Raw genomic sequence first — 20,365 nt, forward strand, 5'->3', positions numbered from 1 at the left:
ACCTCTCTTTCGTCGCAAGGAACAAATATTATTTTATTTTAAATGAACATGAACTTAATTAAAAAACGATATCATGAACCAGAACATCACCTACAAATAAAAAACGATACCAAAACAATAACATGAACCGTGAACCGTTCCGTGCGATAAGCTTAGGCGTGATCCACACTGTACATAAAATGCAGTATATCATCTGGAAGAATCTACAGACGCCTGTAAAACGCCAACCTGGACGATGAATCAAAGTGAGTATTTTGGGCTGCCATTTCCGAGTCGCCTCCCTCATTCATTGCCTCCCTCATTGTATCACCATAGTAACTTCATAGAGTGCCACTGTGCTCCGCCTCTTATCATTGGCCACCATTTTCTCTGTAGCTTCTCCTCTCGAGGAATCCTCTGCAATAGACGCTGGGGAGACCCTCCGTAAGCCCCTTAGCCTGTGGCCGCGTCTCTACATCTCGGCTGTCACAAATGCTCTCTGGCAGGTCAGACGCAGCATATTGGAAAAGCATGTGTTAAATTTTTCTCTCAGATCCCCACAGTCACAGCCCAAAACCAAAAGTCCGAGTCAGAGCCGCATAAGCATACTCTACAACTTCTCCTCCGATCCAATACTGCGAGAGCAATACAGGGATCCCTACAATGAGGTCAGGATCGGTAAGTTTTTGGAGGATTTATATGCCTTAGCGGACACCATTGCTCTCAAGGTAATTTATATTTTATTTGTGTAGTTATTCGATTTATCTGGTTCTACTTTTAAAATCTCAGAGAGATTTGGGACGTATCTGATTCTACTTTTAATTTATGCTCTTCACCTCAAGTAGAGACCATAGCGTCTTCCATATAATAGCTTGTAGCAGAAAATCATTGATTTTTTCATTTATATTTACTGATATACAATGGTGGTTGCTGATATACAATGCCGCCCCATTCCAATGACGCATCCGGGAAACCCAGGAGCATAGCTCTACTGTGAGGTGTTGATAGATATGTGACAATGATCCCATTTTTTAACATATATCTTAGTCATCTATTCAATTTTTCTTTATATATAAAACAAAACAAAGTAAACATCCATATTCTTTGGAAGCTGATCCATGCATAATTCCTTAAACAAATATATTATTTGTTGTTAGTGTATATATTAATATAATATACATCAATCATCTTTGAATGCCAGCTCTTATGAACAAATATATGAATATACAATGTAACGTGGGTGTCTATATATCTATAATCAAATTTAATAAATAAATAATAATAAACAATAGAGATTCTATATATAATTTAATTTAATAAATATTTAATTTCATTTTATTTAATAAATTTTAGGGTGTAATTTTGAAGTTAATTTTTTGTTTTTTTTTTTTGAGATTTTGTTGAATTTCTGGTTGGGATTTGGTGGAAAAATTGTGGTCAAATAAAATGTGTTGTTGAAAATAGTGTTTTGACTGCATATATGGGCTCAATATTCTAAAAACCTTCAAAAAAAAAATTATTGTGAAAAATTCACCTGTAAAAATTGTGATTTCAATGTATCCTTGTCAGATTTTAGACCAATTAAATTGGAAAATAAATCAAAAAAATATTCCAAAAAATTACACTCCAAGGCTACTTAAATTTAAATTTGAAATATATTGCATGTATTTTTTATATAAATTCCTCATAAATATATATATATATATAATAGATTTTACTTCATTGATTGAAGTTATATATATTGTTGGCATCTGGGAGTTCAACGGGACAAGAGACAGGGCATTTTACATTTTTGGACTTATCAGATTTTTTTGCTTCACCATGACTCTGCAACGTTTTTCATCTCTTTCTGTTACATGTTTTCCCTTATTTCCCTTATTTCTACACTGATGTATCGATGTATCGATATTGTTTGAACACTATTTCTCTTTCCAACACTATATTTCTGAATGCACTACAACATATGAGACCTATAAAGTATCTAACAATTCTTTTATAAACTATCTAACAACTTTTATTAATAAAAAATTGGTAGTTTTTTTCTTTCTAATAAATATATATATATATATATATATATATATATAATTGTTTAGATTGATCAAAGTTGCTATGAAAAAAGAATTTTTATCTATTGGTTTAGATTGATCAACCTTGCACATGCAGATTTTAGATTGTTTTGTTTTAGATTGATCAAACTTGCAGATGCAGATTTTAGAGTCAAGTCAGAAAAAATGACACTATATTCTTAATGGTTTATTTTTTGCAGCACTGCTCCGATTATGACGACACACCGAGACCATTGTTACGGCGTCTCTTGACAAGATGGTGTTGAAGAAGCCAATCCGTGTGGATACTGACCTCAAAGTTGTTGGCGTTGTTACTTGGGTTGGCCGCTCATCAATTGAGATTCAAATGGTCATAACTGAGCTATCTGGAGGTATTTATACAACAATGCCTCACTATTTTCCGTCACTGCCATTTACTTTTCGAATGTTGTTCTGTAATTGAAGAAGCTCCCATGAGATTTTTTCTTGGGCCTTTTCCGCAGGGGGCTCTGGAAGTGGGGACTCTGTTGCTCTAATTACAAACTTTACGTTTGTGTCACGAGACTTGAAAACTGGAAAATCAACCCCTGTTAACCGACTTGTACCACAAACAGACACAGAAAAGGCACTCCTGGCGGAAGGTGAAGCAAGAGACGTGAGAGGGAAGAAAGAAAGACAAAGACGTGGAAAGGAGTTTGAGGAAAGCAACAGGTTGCATGGTGATGGTGATGGCGATGGCGATGGCGAGAGAGTACAAGCTTTGTTGAGAGAAGGTCGTGTGTTGTGTGACATGCCTGCTGCTTTAGCAGACAGGAACAGCATACTGATAAAAGACACAAGGCTTGTAAATGCACTCGTTTGCCAGCCACAACAACGCAACTTACATGGACGAATCTTGGGAGGGTTTCTGATGCATCGTGCCTTTGAGTTGGCATTTTCTACGTGTTATGCTTTTGTTGGTCGCGCTCCTTGCTTTCTGAAAGTTGATCGCGTTGATTTTCTGAGACCAGTGACTAACACTTCCTGCAAATAGATATTTTAACTCCCCGATCTCATCAGTTGAGTTTGGTCCGTTTAATTTCGTAATAGTTCTCTGGTTTACTAGTTTAACTATAAATCTGATATCGTAGATTTTGACACATTTTAGAAATATGATACGTTTTAGAAAAATGATGAGCAAGATTAACTATTAAGATGATAAGATATTTTAAGAAAACTTGTCAAAATATTCTGGAATCTACTATTAAGATGATAAGGATGACCTGATAACCTATTTTGTAGATATGCTATCTAGTCCAGGTTAATAAAAACAAACTCCACAGTTTCAATAGTAGTAAATTTACAAATAAAGCTACTTGGTTTCCAAGAAAATCGAGAGTAGTAAATTCGCAAATCGTCAGCAAAATGACATGTTAAGCAACATGTAGTGAATTCACAAATAAAGCTACTTGTTTTCCAAGAAAATCAAGGGTAGTAGATTCACAAAGCCTCGGTAAAATGACATGAAGCCACAAGTAACTTAATTTAAGTCTCAAATCTTTGAATTCAATTGGATGGTCCATTTTGAGAATATTTTAATAAAATTAAGTTGAAAAGAATATCCTCACATCTAATTCATATTCCCAGAATTGATTCTAAAATATCATTCTAAAATATTCCCAGCATTGATAATGAAAATAACGCTAATAAGATAATATATTGCCATAATTGATAATGAAATAATGATTTATATATAATAAAAATATAAAAGGTACATTACTCAATGCCACTATAAATTAAAATAAATGCATATTCAGTGAACAATAGGACTCAAATGAACTGAGGTTAAAAAACTTATTGATTGATTGTAGGTACATGTTGGGGACTTCCTTTGTTTCAAATCCTGTGTTTTATTCACACAACTAGATGACCCAATGCGACCGCTCACAAGTATTGAAGTTGTTGCACATGTGACCAGACCAGAACTAAGAAGTATCGAGGTAAGTCGTAGTTGAAAACGTGAAATGTGCAGTTCTCCATGGGAGAGAAAGCGGAGGTCTGTTTCAGAGTTGGAGTCTAGTCTTCTTCATTGGTTAAAATTTGCGATTAAAAATGCTCCTTCAAACATGTGTGTCATTGGTTTGCTTGATGCTTGCTTTATGTAAGATGAGATTCATGCATCTCCATATGTGGCGTTACACCCTGATGCTCTGGAAGGTGGATTAAAGATTCGCAAAGTTCTGCCCGTAACAGAAGAGGAAGCTCGTCGTGTCCTTGAGCGTCTTGATGCTGAATGTTTGGACTAAATCGGAACAAGTCATTTCATCTTTAACTCATTTTTAAACATTTTATCTCTAATCTACATAAAAGTATAGCAAATTAGAAAATAAATGACTGGAAAAATCGGTGATTCATAGGTTATGAGCCAGGTAGTCTCTTAATTCCATGAATTGAGACTGCAACTTATTTGTGTGGATCGGCAAAACGCAATGCAATGATGATGTAGAGTTTGACGTATCACAAGAGACTAAGGTCACAGCAATTTAGTAATAAGCTTAGTTTAGTTTGTTATGATATTTTTTTTATATTAAAATAGCTATTATGATGGAATATTTGGAGAGATTTTCGCATGCTGTAATATATTTCTTATTATGATTAAATATTTGGAGATACTTTGTCGTTTATTTATACATTTGATATTATGATTGAATATTGAGAGAGATTTTGTCATGTATTTATACATTTCATATATACATAATTGATCGAATATAGAAAATGATTTTGAAATTTGTTCATGAATAAGAAGTAGGTGGTGTAAGATTGTTGAGGTTTTTTTAAAACAAGTTATTTTCCCTGAGATGTGGTTGTTTCCATATATATATTATTTTAGGAGGAAGGGACTATGAAATCTTTGTGTGTTCAATTACAATTAAGAGATTCTCATGAAATATTTTCCCTGAGATGTGGTTGTTTCCATATATATATTATTTTAGGAGGAAGGGACTATGAAATCTTTGTTTGTTCAATTACAATTAAGAGTTTCTCATGAAATTTGGAAAGATTAGTCAAGTTGAACACATGTAGAAGGGTAATAAGAGATTGACATGTAAGAAGACGTCAATGTAAGAAAAGGGTAACTATTTTAATGCCTGATTATCTATTTTTAATTTTTTCAATTTACAATAAATATTGATAAAATTTTCTGACCACTCTATCTTCTTAACGATAATAATTAATTAAATGTTATATTAAAAAAAATTATTATTCTATTTTTATATTAACTTTATAATTAAAAATAATTAATAATAATAATTTTATTATTTTAAATGGAATGTTACAGCCCCAACATGTGAGTTAGGTTTATGGCCATCAAACATCTAGGGACAAGGATGTGACCACACAGTTTCTGGGTATAATTTAGCCATAACTCCATTACAGGATTGTGATTATTATTTTGTTTAATCATGGGCCAATTATCAATTCAATAATTTGTAGACACTAGAAGTCATTGCTCGTGGTAAAATCTAGTTCATGTTAAATCTCCTATGCAAAATATTCATTTTGAACTCAAGTAGAAACTTTTGTTTAATCGTGGGCCAATTATCAATTCAATAATTTGTAGACACGAGAAGTCATTGCAGGTGGTAATGTCTAGTTCATGTTAAATCTCCTATGCAAAATATTCATTTTGAACTCAAGTAGAAACTCATGGTAAGTAGAGGGATGTTGCACCACACATAGAGGGATTTATCAACATGGTTGGGTTGATAGAAAGGCATATTATTGGTTTGCATGGTTCTATTTTTTCTCATTACACTTGTTACTCCAATCATCCTCTCCACGTATCGTGTACATTACTATTTCTTGGGTTCCTTATTTTATAATCTACTCATTTACTCTCCACAAATTCAAAAAATTGCAACCTATTCTCAAATCACTCTGGGTAGGAATTTTGCTCTAGATAATTACCCTTTATTTTGTTCTAGTAGTTTTTTGGAATCTAAAGAGGTGTAATGGTTTCCTACCTCAACTAATTTCTCAAAGGGAAATTCTCTCCATAATGTTGTACTACGCTTATTTCGATTCTATTTTAATCTATCCTTAGTGTGTCCTCATGAACTAGCTAACTCTATTCTACATGTTCTTAGTAAGGTTTCAACCTTGGTCTTTGGTCCATTTTCAGGTTATATCAGTGAAACAGAGTTTGAATCATTACAGTAACCCCCCTCCTTGTCTGTCCCTTAAAGAATTTTCTCTCATTGTTTCACACCCCCTTTGATTACTCTCTTTCTATCTCACACTTGACTTTGTTCTTAGCCCTTCCCATCTTTGTCTCTATTTGTTCATGAAACTCTCACCCCTACAAGTCTTTTGTCACTTGGTGAATCTCCAATTGTAATGTCACATCAATGTGCTTGAAGCAAGTGAGGGTAGCTTACTTTTGGGAATATGGGGGCTCTCATATCTAGCAAAGGGTAGAGAACTCAACTCAAAGGTTATGGGTCAACATTTCTCAGACTATCTAGGAGGAAATTTCCCAATTGATCATCAAATTGATGGGGAGAGAGAATGCTTAAGAAGCTCTAAGTTGTTGATGGGGATTGTGTTGAAGAATCTAGGGCAACTAGAGATATTAGGATTCTTCTAAACTTGATAACAATTTGTGAAGCACTTTTAAAATTTTCTTGTTAGCTTGATCTTCTTCTCTTATTATTATTGTATGCATGTTTACTTCATCAAACTGCTACCAAAACACAAGAAACAAGAACACAAGATATTGGCTCTCTGCTAGGGAAAAACCTTTCTCTCTTAGAGAGGAAAACCCTTTCGTAAATTTCTCTTATTGAATCTTCTATTGATGAAAGTCAAACCCTAGACCCTTGCCAAGAATATCCTCCAAGCACAAGTCAAGTCCTTCCTTTCTCCGACTCTTCGTTTCCTGGCACTTCATCCTCCTTCTTCCGGCACTTCATTCTTCTTCTGGAAACTAGTGATAGTCCTTATTATGCTTGCTCTAGAAGATATACTTATCTCTGATCCTTAGTGAGTTCCTTCACCTATGAGGATACCTTCCTTCTCTTGTCCAATCGAGCTCCTTCTTGATGTGTAGTTGCAAACTTGATATGACAATACTGCAGCCCTAGTTTCTTCGCACGTGTGAGGGGTTACCTTATGTATTTTTCTCCTTCGTTATTTTCTTGAGAGAGTCTCTTCCTCGCTTTAGTGGGAGGACTTATAGGCCTAAGTTTCTAGCAAAAACAATGAGAGATATGTGATTGTGATAGTGTTGTTGTAATGATCGTAGATAGCCCTCCTTTTCTCACACATGTGACTGTAGTTCAACCGTAGAATAGACTTCCAAGGCTCGGTGTTTCTTCATCTTTCTTCACTGCACTAAAGGCTTCCTTTCTTTGCTTTCCCTTCACCCTTAACTCGTCCTCCTTCTCACTAATTTTAGAGGTGATTGTGTCTTTTCATTGGAGGAGTGGAAAGCCTCTATATATAGAGGTATGTCCCTCCTTTAGGATGACTTGAGGTCGACTCGGAGACTTTAGGTCAACTTGTCTTTTCTTCTTTAGATTAGCTTCTTTGGTGACATCGTTGTATGGAGAGCACTTGTGACTTTGCTTTTAGGGATATATTTGACTCTAATACATAAATATACATGGTGTAACATGCCCTTAAGGGCCTTCAATATTTATTTTGACTCTTTCACTTTCCTATATCACTTTGACATGTGCTCTACATATTTCAATGAGAAAGAAACTCATTGATATAAATAACAAAATTAATATTTATTTTCTTGAATAAATACAAATATCAAAATTACAGGTATTCGTAAATCATTACAAGTCATTTGGATATTTTTAACTTGAAAAATTCACATAAGAGAAACGAGATTGGCAATCCATCTATTATAGCATCATAGTAACCAAAATTGTTTATAGCAAGGCCTTCACTAATAGTTATATCTCTCATAAGATCAGAGAAAAATTTTGGTGAGACGAATGATATATAGACACTTTTATCATTTTCTGCTAAGGTACATACCCAGTCGGGTGTTCACTGAGTGTGACCTTCTAGGACTATTCTTATCCTGGGTTCCCAACCCTCAAAGAATAACGGTCCTCTTGCCCACTCTTATCTTGGATGCCCTACACATCGTCAAAGAGAATCAGATGCTATATGATTACCCAATCCTCCATTCTTTCTTCCAAAGTGAAGACAATAATGTTGTGTCTATCTCTTCCTCTTAATTGAGGAAAATATGCCCAAGTTTCCTCTAACCAAGAACTTGACCAAGCTCCTTTGTAATTAGGAACTTGTTAGAACTCCCTCTTAGCTAGGGACTTGTCCATTTATCAACAACTTCTTCTTCATGGGTCCTTGAGCTACTGGATCTCTTTATTTCTTTGATGTCATGAAGTATTTGTTTGAACTTCTTCTTTTTGTAGGGCATCGGTCATCGATCACTTTCCTTCCTAGTTTGTCATGTCATTTCTTCCTTCATGGAAAGTGGCCTTCTTGATACATGTCAGGATATTTCGTCATCTGGTTACTCCTTTTATATACTTCAGAATATTTACCATGCGGATGTTTAGTTGTATTTTCTTGTTTCCATACTTTAATTAATTAGTAGTACTCCACGGGAGAGAAAGTGGAGGTATGTTTCAGAGTTGGAGTCTAGCCTTATTCATTGGTTAAAGTTTGTGATTATAAATCCTCCTTCAAACATGTGTCTTTGGTTTGATTGATTCAAAGTAATATGAGATTCATACATCTCCATATGCAGTTTTGACCAAGTATCCAATACTTTTTATTTCACATTCACAATACACCTTGATGCTCTGGAAGGTGGATTAAAGGTTCACAAAGTTCTACCTATAACAGAAGAGGAAGCTCGTCATGTCCTTGAGCATCTTGATGTTGAATGTTTGGAATAAATCGGAACAAGTCATTTCATATTTAACTCATTTTAAACATTTTATCTCTAATCTATATAAAAGTATAGCAAATTAGAAAGTAAATCACTGTAAAAATCTGTGATTCGTAGGTTATGAGCTGGGTAGTCTCTTAATTCCATGAATTGAGATTGTATCTTATTTGTGGCTTGGAAAAATGCAATGCAATGATGTTGTAGAGTTTGACGTATCACAAGAGACTAAGGTCACAACAATTCGCAATTTAGTGATAATCTTAGTTTAGTTTGTTAATTTTTTTTTTTATATTAAAGTAGCTATTACAATTGAATAGTTGGAGAGATTTTGGCATGCATTAATACATTTCATATTATGATTGAATATTAGGAGAGACTTTTTCATTCATTTATACATTTCATATTATGATTGAATATTTGAAGAGACTTTGTCATGTATTTATACATTTTATACACATTTTCATTGAATATTTGAATATAGAAAATGAGGTTGAAATTTTTCCATGAACAAGAAGAAGGTGGTGTGAGATTGTTGGGTTTTTTTAGAACACTTATTTTGGTTGAGATGTGGTTGTTCCCAGGTATCTATATTTTATTTTAAGAAGAAGGGACTACGAAATCTCTGTTTGTTCAATTACAATTAAGATATTCCAATGAAATTTAGAAATATTAGTCAACTTGAACACATGTGGAAGGTTAATAACAAAGTTACATGTAAGAACATGTCAATTATTTTAATGTGTGATTATTGATTTTCTATTTTTTCAATTTACAATAAATATTAATAAATGCATCACAATTACTTCTTCTTAACAATAATAATTAATTAAATGTTTTAGTACAAAAAATTATTACTATGTTTTTATATTAACTTTATAATTAAAAGTAATTAATAATAATGATTTTAATATTTTAAATGGAGTGTTAGAGCCCCAACATGTGAGTTAGGTTTTTGGGCATCAAACATCTAGGGAAAGGATGTGGCCACATGCTCTATGGGTATAATTTAGCCATAACTCCATTATAGGATTGTGTTTATTATTTTGTTTAATCATGGGCCAAGTATCAATTCAATTATTTGTAGACATAGGAAGTCATTACTGGTGGTAATATCTAGTTCATGTTAAATCACCTATGCAAAATATTCATTTTGAATTGAAGTAGAAACTCATGGTAAGTAGAGAGATGTTGCACCAAATAGAGAGAGATTTATCAACTTGATTAGGCTGATAGAAAGGCATATTATTGGTTTCCATGGTTCTATTGTTTCTCATTACTCTTGTTACTCCAATCATCCTCTCTAGGTATTTTGTACATTACTCTGTCTTGGATTCCTTATTTTATAATCTGCTAATATACTCTCCACAACTTCAAAAAATTGCAACCTGTGCTCAACTCACTCTTGGTGGTAATTCCCCTCTAGATCATTACCCTTTATTTTGTTCTAGTAATTTTTGGAGTCTGAAGAGGTGTAATGGTTTCCTACCTCAACTAATTTCTCTAAGGGAAAGTATCCCCATAATGTTGTACTAAGCTTATTTTGATTTTGTTTTACTCTCTCCTTAGTGTGTCCTCATGAACTATCTACCTTTGTTCTACGTGTTCTTAGTACGATTTCAACCTTAGTCTTTAGCCCATTTTCATGTTGTATCATTGAACCATATTTTGAATCATTACAGTAACCCCCCTCCTTGTATGTCTCTTAAATAATTTTCTCTTATTGTATCAAACCCCCTTTGATTACTCCCTTTATATCTCCCACTTGACTTTGTTCTTAGCCCTCCCCCTTTTTGTCTCTATTTGTTCATGAAACTCTCACCCCTACAAGTCCCTTGTCACTTGGTGAATCTCCAATTGTAATATCACATCAATGTGCTTGAAGCAAGTGGTGGGTATCTTACTTTTGGGAATATGGTGGTTCTCACATCTAGAAAAGGACAGAGAACTCAAATCAAAGGTAATGGGTCGACACTGCTCAAACTATATAGGAGGAAATTTCCTAATTGATCATGAAATTGATGGGGAGAGAGAATACTTAACAAACTCTAAGTCTTTGATGGGGATTGTGTTGAAGAATCTAGGGAAATTAGAGATATTAGGATTCTTCTGAACTTCATAAAAAATTGTGAAGCACTTTTAAAATTTTCTTTTTAGCTTGATCTTCTTCTCTTATTATTATTATATGCATGTTTACTTCATCAAACTGCCACAAAAACACAAGAACACAAGATATTGGCTCTCTGCTAGGGAAAAACCTTTCTCTTGTAGAGAGGAAAACCCTTTTGTAAAATTATCTTATTGAATATTCTATTGATGAATGTCAAACCCTAGACCCTTGACAAGAATATCCTCCAACCACAAGTCAATTCCTTCCTTTCTTCGACACTTCGTTTCCCGGCACTTCGTCCTCCTTCCTCGGACTATTCATTCTGCTTCCGGCAACTGGTGATAGTCCTTATTATGCTAGCTCTAGAAGAGATACTTATATTTGATCCTTAGTGAGTTCCTTCACCTATGAGGATACCTTCCTTCTCTCGTCCAATCGAGCTCCTTCCTAATGTGTAGTTGTAAACATGATATGACAACACTGCAGCCCTAGTTTCTTTGCACGTGTGAGGGGTTACCTTATGTATTCTTCTCCTTCCTTCTTTGCTTGAGAGAGTCTCTTCCTTGCTTTAGTGGGAGGCCTTATAGGCTTAAGTTTCTAGCTCAAATAATGAGAGATATTTTACTATGAAAGTGTTGTTGTAATGACCACAGATATCCCTCCTTTTCTCACACGTGGGACTATAGTTCACCCTTAGAACATGCTTCCAAGGCTCGTTGTTTCTTTCTCTTTCTTCACTGCACTAGAGGCTTCTTTTATTTGCTTTCCCTTCACACTTAACTTGTATTCCTTCTCACTGATTTCGGAGGTGATTGTGTCTTGTCGTTGGAGGAGCAGATAGCCTCTATATATAGAGGTATGTCCCTCCTTTAGGCCGACCTCAGGTTGACTTGGAGACTTTAGGCTGACTTGTCTTTTCTTCTTGGGATTATCTTCTTTGGTGATGTAGTTGCATGGACAAGACTTCTTACTTTGCTTGTACGGATATCTTTGAGTCTAATACACAAATATACATGGTGTAACATGGTCTTAAGTGTCTTCAATATTGATTTTGACTCTTTGACTTTCCTATATCACTTTGACATGTGTTAGACCTATTTCAATGAGCAAGAACCTCATTGAGATAAATAAAAATAATAATATTTCTTTTCATTAATAAATGAAAATATCAAAATTACATTTATGAAGACCGAATCTAGTTACACTTTGTTCAACACTTCCTCTAAACTATGGAGGTATTCATAAATCATTATAAGGCGTTTGGCTATTTTTCAATCTTAAAGAATTCACATAAGAGAAACCAAATTCGTAATCCATCTTTTATAGTATGAGAGTAACCAACATTATTTATAAAAAGGCCTTGACTAATAGCTCTATCTCTCATAAGGCCAGAGAACAATGTTTGTGAGACCAATGACATACGAACATTTTTATCATTGTCTCTCAAGGTACATACCCAACCAGGTATTCACTGAGTATGACCTTCTAGGAATATTCTTTCTTGGGTTCCCAACCCTCAAAGAATATCAGTCCTCTTGCATACTCTTACCTTGGATGTCCTACACATACTCAAAGAGCATGAGATTCCAAATGATTACCCAATCCTCCATTCTTTCTTCCAAACTAAAGGAAATAATGTTGTGTCTATCTCTTCCTCTTAATTTGGGAAGATATGCCCAAGTTTCCTCTCACCGGGAACTTGACCAAGCTCATTTGTAATTAGGAACTTTTCAGAACTCCCTCTTATCTAGGGACTTCTCTATTTATCAGTAACTTCTTCTTCATGGGACCTTCAGTTGTTGGATCTCTTTCTTTCTTTAATGTCATGAAGTCTTTGTTTGAAATTATTCTTTTTGTAGGGCATCAGCCATCAATCACTTTCCTTCCTAATTTGTGATGTCATTTCTTCCTTTGTGGAAAGTGGCCTTCTTGATACATGTCAGGATATTTCATCATTTTCTTACTCCTTTTATATACTTCAAAATATTTATCATATGGATGCTTAGTTGTATTTTCTTGTTTCCATACTTTGATCTAGTAGACCTTCATGACTTGATCATGATATTGCTTCAACATCAAATGGTGCTTTCCTGGATGGATCTCCATCATGACATCTTTGTAAACTTGAATCTATTATCTGCATCTTAATATTTGAAAGTGCTTCATGGGTGTCAATGGTCCTTTGATATTTTTCTAAATTTGTCAGAGTTCTCATGCCTTCTTTCGAGAGATGTATTTAATGGATCTTGTTAGATAATGATTCTTTGTGCCCATGGTGTTCTTCATATGTTTGATTTCTTTCTTCATTTCTTTCTTCATGTATGCTTAGTCAACCACCTCTTTCTCTTTATGAGGACACTTCTTCATGTTGACCTTCATTGGATTGTAATACATGGTTTCGAGCATGTCATTGGTGAAAGATATCCTTTTATACTTGATCATGTTTTAGAACTATCCCCATGATTCGATAATACATATGATGACATGAATAAACTTTGACGCATACATACCTCATCTTGATTCTGCTCTTGATCATCTCGGCTTCTTGTTTGTTGGTCCTTCTTGATTGGTGGAGTCTTTTCTTGCTAGCATATCATCCTTTCTTGAATCCCATGAATGGAACTCCCATTGAGAAATTTTCTCTTGTTTATGAACTTCCTTTTGAAGATTCTGTTAGAGGATCTCGAAGACCCTCATCCTTCAAATATTTCTTCCTTTTGATGATGAAGGCTTTCTAAGATTTTTTAATCATGATCATTTTATTTCATCATGGATGAGATCCTTATATATATATATATATATATATATATATATATATATATATATATATATATATATATATATATATATATATATATATATATATGAATATATTGAGCTATATCTACATCATTCTCCTATATTCTAGAAGATATATTTAAACCATGCATTTTATCCTATTTCTATATGATCCTATACTACTGAAAATTTTTAAATAAGACATGTAAATAAGTTGACTTAGTCATAGTAGAGGTCTAGAGGATCTTCCTTCTTCTGCTTCTTATCTTCTTCTTACACTTCTTGAGTTATGTGATCTTCTCCCATTTTTCTCTTGTTATTTTTGTCCTTCTTATGTTTGGGACAATCCCTTTAGTAGTTTCCATATTCTTGATAGCCAAAGCATTGGAATTTTGACATATCTATATTGCTTTTTCTTCATGGACAAAATTTGCCAAATTTTCCTTTTCTCTTGTCCATGGTAGAAAATGCTTATTCTTTTCATCCCACATAATCCTTGTCTTTGAGTCTAGTCTCCTCAATTTTTCATAGAGACCATAGTTCACTTAGTGGGGTAGATTCCTTCTTGGCATATATGTTTGATGTGAAGTTTCCCCAATCCTCTGGTAGAGCATTGAGTACTACAATTGTCATTTCTTTGTCTGAAATTACTTCTCCTAGTTATTGAGGTTGATCTCTCATCTCAGAGATATTCATGAAGTAGGGAGCTATTCCCTCCTTTGATATCTCATCTTGTACAAATCATTACATAGAGATATCACTTCTCCAATTGTGCTTAGCGATAATTTCTCTATTACTTTATCATAGATTTCTTTTGATGTTTCAAATTTGGAGACATAAGGAATGAGAGATTCCTTGATAGATTCTATTAGAATCCTTTTAGCTCTTGTCTCATCCTTATTGTACTTGACTAAGGCTTCAGTTTGTTCCTTAGCAGGGATAGTGGTAGTCCATTTGATGAGGCCTAGAAGTTCATTCTCCTTGAGAAGTAAATCAATCATCTTCTTCCATGCAAGGAAGTTAGTAGTCCAAACCAATTTGTTGCTTTCCTTGAAAAAAGACATTGATGTATGTTCAGGAGAAGACATATATAGTTACTTGATAGATTTTGTGATGTAGTAGTCTTGATTTATTCTTGAAGACTTGATGTCTTGCCTTCTTGGATCTTGATGATATTCAAATTGCTTCCTTCAAATAGACTTTCTTGATTATGAGATATTCTTGGAGAGTGAGGCTTGACTTGTAGTGATTTTTCCTTTGTAGATGATGTAATTTGGTGTAGACCCTTCTTTGGATGGATTTTCTTGTAGGTGCCTTTATATGAAAGCTTCTCTTCTTGCTTAGTAGTCTTCCTTGATGGATAGTACATGGTAGACCTTCTTTTCCTTGTTGTATTTTAAACTTCTTGGCTTGAAGCTTTAATCTTGTAGATGTTATTAAGATGTCCTTCCTTGATGTGTCACCTTATGAGCGTTCTTGGCATGCCCTTTCCTTGATGTGTCACCTTAGCTTTGATTCCATGTTGAAGAATCTAGAGAAATTAGAGATATTATGATTCTTCTAAACTTGATAACAATTTGTGAAGAACTTTTACAATTTTCTTGTTAGATTTATATTCTACTCTTATTATTATTGTATGTCTGTATACTTCATCAAACGGCTACCAAAACACAAGAAACAAGAACACAAGATATTGGCTCTCTCCCAGGGAAAAACCTTTCTCTCTTAGAGAGGAAAAACCTATTGTAAATTTCTCTTATTGAAGATTCTATTGATCAATGCCAAACCCTAGACCCTTGAGAAGAATATCCTCCAAGGACAAGTCAAATCCATCCTTATTTCGACACTTTTTCCGCCCAAAATTCATCCTCCTTCTTCTGACACTTCGTTCTTCTTTTGTCAACTGGTGATAGTCCTTTTTATGCTAGCTATAGAAGAGATACTTATATTTGATCCTTAATGAGGTCCTTCACCTATGAGGATACGTTTCTTCTCTTGGCCAACCGAGCTCCTTCTTGATGTGTATTTGCGGACTTGATAAGACAACACTGTAGCCCTAGTTTCTTCGCACGTGTGAGGGGTTACCTTATGGATTTTTCTCCTTCCTTCTTTACTTGAGGGAGTCTCTTCCTCTTTTTAATGGGAGGCCTTATAGGCCTAAGTTTATAGCTCAAACAATGAGAGATATGTGACTATGATAGTGCTGTTGTAATCACCGTAGATAGCCCTCCTTTTCTGGCACGTGTCACAATAGTTCACCCTTAGAGCAGACTTCCAAGGCTCGTTGTTTCTTGCTCTTTCTTCATTGCACTAGACGCTTCTTTTCTTCTCTTTCCCTTCACCCTTAACTCATCTTCCTTCTCGCTGATTTCAGAGGTGATTGAGTCTTTTTGTCAGAGGATTGGAAAACCTTTATATATAGAGGTTTGTCCCTCCTTTAGGCTCACTTGAGGCCAACTTGGATACTTTAGTTCCACTTGTCTTTTTCTCTTCGGATTAGCTTCTTTGGTGATGTCTTTGCATGGAGAGGACTTGTGACTTTTCTTGGAGGGATATCTCTAACTCTAATACATAAACATACATGGTGTAACATGCTCTTAAGGTCTTCAAAATTTCTTTTGACTCTTTGACTTTCCTGTAGCACTTTAACATGTGCTAAAACTATTTCAATGAGAAAGAAACTCATTGATATGAATAACAAAAATAATATTTATTTTCTTTTTTAAATGCAAGTATCGAAATTACATTTATGAAGGTTGAACATAGTTACACTTTATTCAACAAATTGTTGATTAGGTACCTGATATTAGTCACCCTAAGTGGTGCTTTAGTCAATAAATGCACATAATTGATATTAAATGATATATACTAACATCTAATTGATATTTTTAAATTAAGAATATTATGAAACATCAATAATTTAATTTTGAATTCTTATGTGCTCACACAATTACAACTTAATATTACAATCTAATATCGAGGAAATGTATAATTTCTTTTTTGCTTAATATAGAGTTGACTTGTGATTTAGAAAAATAATAATAACAAACACAATATTTTATGTGAGGAAAATGTGTTATTAATCAATCTTCTAAAACCATTCATAAATAAAATATTTAATTATCCATGTTAACGAATATGCCTCTTCAAAATATAAATATGATATACTACATTTAAAAGGTATTAAAAATAATAAATTTTTTAATGTAAATTATAAACAAAATATTTCAATATTTACAATTAAGTAAAATATTACAATATTTTTTTATATATGTGTGTGAGAGAGAGAGAAAGAGAAAGAGAAAGCTTATTATTTTCCAATCAGTGCCACTTATGTAGAAGCTAATTTTTATAATTGAAACATTTTTTGTATTCTAGATATTCTAAGTTTTGGCCATTTTCTATATATATATATAGGATTATTTTTATAGGAAATTTAATAAGGATTTGTTTGAATTGAAAGTTTAAGTTTTGTATTTTTTACCATCTGATTGTCCTAAAGAGGGTATTATCAAGACTTTGAATATATTTATACAAAAAAAAAAATGCAAATTAAAAAGTGAAAATTGTATCTCCCAAAAATTCTATTTCATGATCAACATAGAGTTAATGCATGTTAGAGAGACACATCTTATCATGTTTCTCAGCTTGGAGTTGGTGCATGGTATACACACACATCTTGATGTGTTACTCAAAATGACTATGGAATTTAATATATAGGAAAAAACAATAGGTCCATGTTAACTTCAAACCTATCAAACATATTAAAAAGAATGCATCTGAAAGTATATATATATATATATATATATATATATATATATATATATATATATATATATAATTTGACATTGTAATATAAAATACATTTATTTCTTAAAAAAAAATTGGTTCCATCTCAACATTGATATATCAGAATTGTAATGAATCTACATTGTTAATATACATTAAATAATATCTAAATAATATCAAATCAATATTTTGACTTTGGATATATAAATTAGTGAACAAATTCAAATTGATTCAAATGGTTGGTTTGAACATTATAATAAGTTGTCATTTAATTATGATACATTTCTATCACTAATTATTTTAATTAATATTATGAGAGGTTGAATTCTATTTATGATAATTTTTATTATTATAATTGGTTTATATTTTTATTTTTAATATTTTTAATTATAATTCTTATAAAATATTTTAAATAATTATTCTATAATAATTTATCTTTTATATTTTTATAATCTTATATTAATAAAAATGACCATTTCTCTTATTGATGTCTTATTCAAATTTCATTAATTAATTTACAATCTATAATTTATTCACCATTTTGTTGATTTAATAACCAATCGACTTACAAAAGAATTTGAGATTTAACCAATAGAATTAAGTAGAAATACAATAAAATCCATTAGTTTTAGAATTACAGGAATAGTCTACGGAGGCAGTAGAATGGACCCTTTTCCGGCACCGGCCGGAAAATCGTCCGGCTCCGGCTGCTGGAAATCTCCCCCTCTTCCGCCACCATCGCTCCTCCCGTTCTCCGCCAACCTCCCAGTCCGCCCTGACATTCCCTGACCGATCGCCGATCGCCTGACATCCTTCCTGCACAAGGGAATGCGCTGGCCGATCGGGGAGTAATTCGCCACGTACTCCCGCGCGCATTCATGCCTCCATTCATGCCTCCATTCGAATTCAACACCCGCGCGCTGTGCTCCCCTACCCTTACTCTGGAGCCATTCTACTGCAGCCATTGTGGTTTTCGGCAATCTCTGATCCTCTGCGAACTCCTTCGGCCACGTACTCTTCGCAGGTAACTAACTCGTGAAGCCCATACCCCTGTTGTGATTTGAACTTCGGCTTTTGTGGACTATTCCCATCTGCTACTTTACCTGCACACAACAATTACTAGCATCAACAGCCTTCCTTGACACAAAACGAAAAACAGCCATTCAGATTCAATCCAGTCATTCAGCTTCAATAGTTTAATGGTACAGTGGTCGGAGTTGATTACAGTTAGTCTCGGTTTGATTCTCAGAACATTTCAACCAAATGCTTTGTGGATTTAACATAGAAATCCCTGAAGCTATAGGTCAATAAGTTCTGGCCAAAATGTGGGTAGTTGAGCACTCTGATTCAGGCAGGAGCCCTGGGCTAAATTCTGTGCGTGGGTAGTTGAGCACTCTGATTCAAGGAGGAGTTCTGGGCTAAATTCTGTGGATTGGATGCCTTTGTTGTGTGCCTCATTGGATTGTCCAGACTAAATTTTTATAGAAAAAAATACAAAAGTTACAGGGAAAAAGTGGGTGGACTAGCGCAAGCAATTAAACACTCTGAAGTTCATGTAGGAGGTCTAGGCTAAATTCCATGTATGGGCTGCTTTTGTTGTGCGCCTCACTAATAAATTTTTATTGAAAAAAATACTAAAGCCATGGCCAAAAGGTGAATGGATTAGTACAAATAGCACAGGTAGTTGAGTACTTCATGGAAGAGGTCTCTGTAGTTGAGTACAGTAAGTTTCTCAGTGCTATGATTTTTAAAAGCTGTTGGATGTAACAGCCTCTTAGAAAAGCTTATTTTTTTGCTTTCTATTCCAACTATAACCATCGTGAGCAAGATCTGATATTTGCAACTCCTTTAGGAGCTATAGCTGTTACCCATTTTTTCAGCATTTTTTGCTAGTTTAGCAAATTCGGTTTCTTTGAAAATGCAATTTAATCTAGCAATTGAATACCAAAACACCATGTTCCCTAAGAGGATGAAATTTCATTATCATTGCCTGATCTTTAAAAGGGTAAAGGGAATGATTGACCTAAGTGCTACTATTTATGATATGTTTTCCTCTCCTAAGAAATGTTGCGAATATCTCAGATCTCTCTTTTGATATTTCCAACTTCTTCTAAGTTTTTCAAGTTGCCAGTTTTTTATTTTTATTTTTTGGTTTTTTTAGGTTCAAGTTTATGCTTGCTAGTATTTTCCAATACTTTCTCATATAATTCCAACATATTTCTTTGCAACCTTGGCAATGTCTTCTCCTAAACAATATTTGGATCATTGCTCCTAGCCATATCTTCCCATGGAAACTTAAAGACTTCATTTTCTCCCAAACAATAGATCCATACAAAATGCAATCCATCTTCCAATGTAGCAACCTCAAAACCTCCAAGGTGCAGTGTTCTTTATCCATGGTCTTCATCTCCCAAAACAGAAGAATGTAAAAATTTTGATGCCTGCTGGTTGGCTTCTTCTTTGGTGCTGGGCTGAAAATAAGCTTGAAAGATAGCCCACCAGTCATACTGAGACATGTTTGTGCAGCTCGGTGTGGGCCAAGGTTTGAAAGGAACCTTTGCATAAAATATTTACCATCAACCAGTGGCATTTTTCCTGTCATATTGTCCAGACCATACTTCTGTTTACAATGCCTAAATTTACACAATTGACATACAGTCCAGCCATGCATTTTTATCTGCTTATCATCCCTTTCAAAAGTTTCTTTTGACTCTGAGAAACACTGCAAGTTGACATAGTTAATGTCCATTT

The 20,365-nt window shown here is 34.0% G+C and overlaps 1 pseudogene; it reads left to right on the forward strand.

Annotated features, from left to right (window-relative positions):
• Positions 1-235: 235 nt before the first annotated feature.
• LOC149201555 (acyl-coenzyme A thioesterase 2, chloroplastic-like) lies at positions 236-4,309 on the forward strand (annotated as a pseudogene).
• The last annotated feature ends 16,056 nt before the right edge of the window (positions 4,310-20,365 follow it).

The sequence above is a fragment of the Pinus tabuliformis genome, chromosome 2_1 (genome assembly GCF_031772625.1).
Source record: "Pinus tabuliformis cultivar Carrire ecotype Pingquan chromosome 2_1, CPIR1, whole genome shotgun sequence".
Classification (NCBI taxonomy): domain Eukaryota; kingdom Viridiplantae; phylum Streptophyta; class Pinopsida; order Pinales; family Pinaceae; genus Pinus; species Pinus tabuliformis.